The following is a 6,000-nucleotide window of genomic DNA, read 5'->3' as shown; positions in this document are numbered from 1 at the left end:
CTGGTTTCTCCTCATGACAGTCAGATTACAGAGCTGTCAGTGGAAGACCCTCAGCACTACAAAATGCTAAAAGCATCCCAGGCCCCGTACAGTGCTTGGTTTTAGTTGATGAATTTCTCTCTGCTAGAAATAGGTACAATAATGAGTGAAAAGGTGTCAAGAACTAGCTGGGGAGAGCCTTTTAGAGAAAGACCATAAGACTTAAAACAATACTGTGCCAAGGCAAAATATCAGGAAAACTGTTTTAAATTCCTTCAGTGAAACATACACTGCGCTGAGGATTACTGTTTTAAGAAGAGGATGTTTAACTGCTTTGGCTGTATCATCTAGTGAGGTATTCACCCTCTTGGTAAAATTTTTGTAAAATATATTTAAACTTTCATGGCAAAACAGTCTTAGCTAGTCTTAAATGAATAACAGGAAATGTGAGTTTATTTTGAACTGTTTTGAACTGTTGCACAGACACCTGACTGAGGAATTATACAAAGCATCGTACCTCTAGGCCAAATTTCATTTTTGACATAGAACAGGCTTGAGGCTGAAGTCCTCTAACCTAATGAAGTTCTTCCCTTCTAGAAATTCTGTACTTAAGGTTCTTAGCACCAATGTATTTAAGATTGCTAGTTTGGCTAATGAAATAAAACCCATTTGGCTAGAATTATCTAGAAGATTATCCTAAATAAATCAACAGGAATGTATCTTGCTTGGGCTAAGTCTTTTGATTTCATAATTCCTAAATAGTGAGGAAATTTTATCTGAAGGATTCTGTTTACATAATTGGTTGTCATTTATCTTACTGTTAACATGACAGTGGAATCCAACATTCTTTGAATTGTTAGAAGTAAATAATCACTAGGAAATCATAATAAAGTATTTTTCTGTCTCACATTATCAAAGGGAAATTGAATCTATTAACTTCTTCCACATCCTTTCATATGATTCAAACCTTATGTAACTTGTCTTGGGCTTCTTTTTTTTTTTTTTGATTTGTAATTCAGAAATTATGTTTCTATTGTTTTTTTCTTTTGACTTTGTATCTGAAAACAATTTTTAAATCCTGCATTCCTTAAATATTTTTACACTGCTTAAAACAAAAATATTTCTAAAATCAAGAATGTATCATCTAGAGGAATTCAGTGCTGTCAACTATTTCTGGATAGCATTCAAATTTACAAAAAGGGTATCTCATAATTCAGCTGAATCATCATGAAAACCATGATTATGTTGATGTGCTATTTAAACTATCTGGGAAAAAAAATGAGGAAACACAAGAGTCCAAAATGCAAGCAGTGGGATGTGGATCAGTGGAAAAGGACCTGGGGTTGCTGGTCAACAGCAGCTGAACATGAGCCAGCCGTGCCCAGGTGGCCAAGAAGGCCAATGACACCTAGCCTGTATCAGCAGTAGTGTGGCCATCACGACCAGGGCAGGGATTGTCCTCCTGTTCTCAGCGCTGGTGAGGCCTCACCTCGAATCCACTTCTGGGTCCCTCAGTTCGGGAAGGACATTGAGGTGCTGGAGTGGGTCCAGAGGAGGACTATGGAGGTGAAGAAGGGCCTGGAATACAAGTGCTATGAGGAGAGGCCGAAAGAGCTGGGGGCATCTAATCACTCTTTACAACTCCCTGAAAGGAGGGTGTAACCAAGTAGGGTTTGGCCTCTTCTCCCAGGTAACAAAGGGTAGGACAAGAGGACACAGACTAAAGTTGTGCCTGGGGAGGTTTAGGTGAATGTTATAATATCTGAAGAATTGAATTATGATATCTGAAGAATTTCTTCACAGAAAGGGTGATCACTGTCCCTGGAGGTGTTTAAGGAAAGACTCAGTGTCATGGCCTAGTTGACATGGTGGTGTTCAGTCATAGGTTCGACTCAGTGATCTTGGAGGTCTTTTCTAAGCTGATTCATTCTGTGATTCTGTACCACGTTATAACTTTATAATTATTTTATACATTATTTTCTGGTTTAAGAATATTGAAGAACTTGTCTAATGTAATTATAATTAACTTAGTGGAGTTACTCTGCATTTTTCTTGTGGAACTAGGATAAGCAGGTTTTCCTCACCTGAAACTGTGAATATAGTAAAAAGCCAAGGGCAGAAATGCTTACCTGATGGTACTTTACCAGTGGGCTCTAGGCTGTGGCTCTATCCTCAACTTTCAGAATGATATTTTCTGTCTTTTTTGAACTATTTCTCTTATGTAACGCCCCAAACAATTTATGAAGCTATTGTGTTACAAGGTTCACTGACAATTTGAATCCAGTGAAGTCAGTCAATCAGTTCTAATATATTCTCTGTCAAGATTCCAACCAAACTTAGGTTTTTGTAAAACAGGCAAATAAAATACTTTCCCTTTCCCTCCACAAAGGGGATTGGGAAGAACAAGACAAAGTGAAAAGATATTTATTTCATAGGGAAAGGGGGTTTATGTTTACACTCCACTTGTAAGGAAAAATATTCTCTTTCTCATGGCTTATACTTCCAAGATGCCTGTTGGAATAAAAGTTTTAAGAGGTGAATCTCCTACAAATGCAGATGTCTTTGCTGATTAATATCCTCTTAAAGGTTACATGAGGTATAATATACTGACACATGATAGGGTTAAAATGATAATTGTTAAAAAGCCATATAATATGGGCTTGCTCTTGGTCTATTACCTTGATTTTTTTTAGAGAATATAGTAATATGAAAGGAATGGAGAGGGGAACCTTTTACAAAGGAATAGTCCCTTCCTTTCCACCCTATGCTGCAATTTTCATTATGTTCAGCATGGTAACAAGAGAAGATAGAAGGAAGTATAATTTTATTTGAAAATAACACCTGCATCTCAAGTGTTACCAGCTTGTCTAATTCTGTGCTTTCAAGAGAGACTTCAAATGCTTGCTGTAAGGCAAAACTTCCCTTGCCTGGGAATTACAGAATACTTCAGTGAGCTTTGCTGGATTGCTAAGGAATAAATGAATTTGGCTCTGTAAGTATGACATAGTGTACTTTAAATATACAAAACAAGGCAAAGGAAATTGTAAGTAAAGCTTTTTATCCCAGAGTATTGGAATCAATGAGCAAGGGCATAATTTAATCTCAGATCTTTATTATTGGTGATGATGGAAGAGCATGAAATAAACCAGTTTTGCTTTCCAGTCTCAAGTTGTTCACAGGAGAGAGATTTGAAGAAAAACCATTGCAGTTCAAGTATACTTGAGCTGGAGATCAGAGAAAAAAATGAGGCTTTTCAAAATAAGTGTGCTCTAAAGTTATTTTTCAAAACAGCTTTGTACATTAAGAGGTACAATAAGTCATGCATTAAGTAACTGGAAATTGTTCCCTCCTTTGATTTATTTAAAAAAAAGAAGAAAAAGAAAATAAAAAGGAGGGGGAAAAGTGAAATTTCCCAGTGGGAAATATCTTTAAATGTTGTATCCCCAGGATATTTGGGAAAAATAATAGGCTATTATGGAAAAGCCTCAATATAATGAATGTGCAACAACTGGAAGTGAATATTATTTTCACAGAATCCCAGAAAAAGCTGAGTTGGAGGGGACCCTCAAGGATCAAGTCCAACTCCTGGCCCTGCACAGGACCATATCCAAGAGTCACACCAGGTGTCCAAGAGTATTGTCCAAATGCTGCTGGAGCTCTGTCAGGCTGGTGCTGTGACCACTTCCTTGGGGAGCCTGTTCCAGTGCCCAGCCACACTCCAGGTAAAGAACCTTTCTCTAATATCCAGGCTAAACCTCTCTTGACACAACTTCAGGCCATTCCCTTGGATCCTGGTCACTTCACATCTGAAAAGGACTCTACATGCCAATGAAGAGTAAGCAGGGCTTACTGTATATTCTTTTTCTATCCTTGACTGTTGGATCAGTTTAGGTTCAATTATGAAATATTAAGAGGTTATAGAATGATTGTACATGAAAATCTGAGTTGAAGGTGATACATATATCACTAGACTTTTTATACTATAATTTGAAAACCATCTGAAGTTGATATAAATCTGGTTATAGGCATGAGTTTTGTGACCTCTGTTTCAGATACAGTTTCTGCCTTTGGATTTAAATATTTGCTTCCCTTTTCATTGTTCAGGAAATGAAGCTTGAAACTATCTTACCTTAAGACCTTTACCTCCAAGTTTCAATATTTTAAAATCTTTGAAAAACCTTTTTAATTCATAGAAAATTTAGAGCATTTTTTTTCATGAGGACTTTGGTAAAAGGATTGTAAACTTTAAGCTTTACGTAGCAAGTGGGTATATTTCTTGAAATGTAAGATACTGAGCTTTTTCTGAGTAAGAGAGGGTAAAATAATTTTTTGTCATATTCATGTATGTGAGGTAGGACCTGCAGAAGTTTACCAGATTATGTGGAATTAATTTTCATTATGTTTTCATCTTTTATTATATCGTACACTTTTTATCACTGCTTTGCGTTTGTTTTTATTTTATTACTGTGTTATTGGTCACCTTCCTTTCAGTAATTATGACACTTTATGGATACTATATTACTCTAATTAAGGGCTGAAAATGTGTAACATTCACAACCCTAAATTTGACTCCTAAGTACAGGATTCTGAGGTACCTAAGCAAAAGTAATACCCAAATTTAACCACTGTATGCCTTGCTTGCCCACTAGGTTCATTAGGATCTGGTCAGCTCTGACCCAGAAGTCCACAGCTCTTAACATAAGCATGACACAACCTTCTTAGAAGCCCTGCTAACTGGAACACAAATAGATCATTCCCACAGTAAATTAATGCTCAAGTAAGCTGTCTAAAGAGCTTAGGGGGAGAAACAGGGCAGAACAGGGAAAGAGAGATGTATAATGCTTCATACATATTCTGTCTTTTTTAGGTTCAAAATCAATGGCTCTGTAATCAGGTGGTGGACCTGGCCAGAAACTTCCCATCAGAAAACAGTTCAGAGTCAGAAAAAGGTGGAAGGGAGCTGTATTTCTTCTAATTGTTATTTTTCTATGTACAATTCTATTTAAAAACCAGCCCACCCTAAACCCTGGCTTAGGTTGCCAAATACGTAATTTTGTCTGCGTGGGGTAGCATTCTCATGCAGCAGGGCTGAATTTTAAGAGAAGAGAGACTTAGGGTTGTTGTTCAGGAAAGTGGACAGGGCACGTGAGGTACTGTGAGCATATGGACTGGACATTCATTTCAGGTAACTTAGGAAGAGCTAACAATTAAAACCAGAGACAGTCTTTATGTTTCCTGGCAGCTGCATATTTACCTGCATTTACTGAAGGAATAATTTGTCATTTCAGGATTGTAGGATTGTTGTCTGTTGTCAGCCTTCTCAATTTATTGGAGTCTGTGCTGGCCCTGGTAGCATGGAGGATGGGGTGTCAGAGATCACAGCCCCATGTCCATTCTCCAGTTCTGCTGTAGGGCAGGATGGGGGCTGCCAGGCCATATCCTGCCTGTCTGTAGTAGTTTCACAGAAGTGAGTAGCTTGGAAAGTTGTGGTGGTGAATATTTGCAGGTAGTGCTAAGTGCCTTGCTGTGGGAGTCTCTGGACCATATAAAATGGATTACACAGGGCAGTCTGGAGATGTCAGCTGAGCATGCTGTATAAATACAGGCAGTATCTTTCATACGTGGGTAAGGGTTGTACCTTACTATACCTGTCTTCATGAGATCATGAGAATGGTCAGAGTCACCATGGCAAATCCTACAAAAAAGCTGTATTCACAATGGTCTAATACATCCACAGCCTTGTGCATCAGGGTCAGACAGCATTTCTTCAGAAAGGATGGGACTCTGCTGCAGGATGCATTACAGAATACTACCCTGTAATGTTCATGGGCAGGGCAGGAGCCAGCACCCATAGTGGATCTGGTTACTTGGGTTCGTTCAAGAACCAACAAGATCAGTTTTTTCACTCTACTAGACTATCTCACATGGACTTGCTCACCCGCAGCATTATATTTAGGTCTTGGCTTCCCTTCCCAGCAGGGAGGTCATGGCTGGTCCGGGAATGCTGGAACCAAAGCCATG

Source organism: Molothrus aeneus, chromosome 1 (genome assembly GCF_037042795.1).
Source record: "Molothrus aeneus isolate 106 chromosome 1, BPBGC_Maene_1.0, whole genome shotgun sequence".
NCBI lineage: Eukaryota > Metazoa > Chordata > Aves > Passeriformes > Icteridae > Molothrus > Molothrus aeneus.
Note: the sequence above shows the minus strand (reverse complement) of the source record.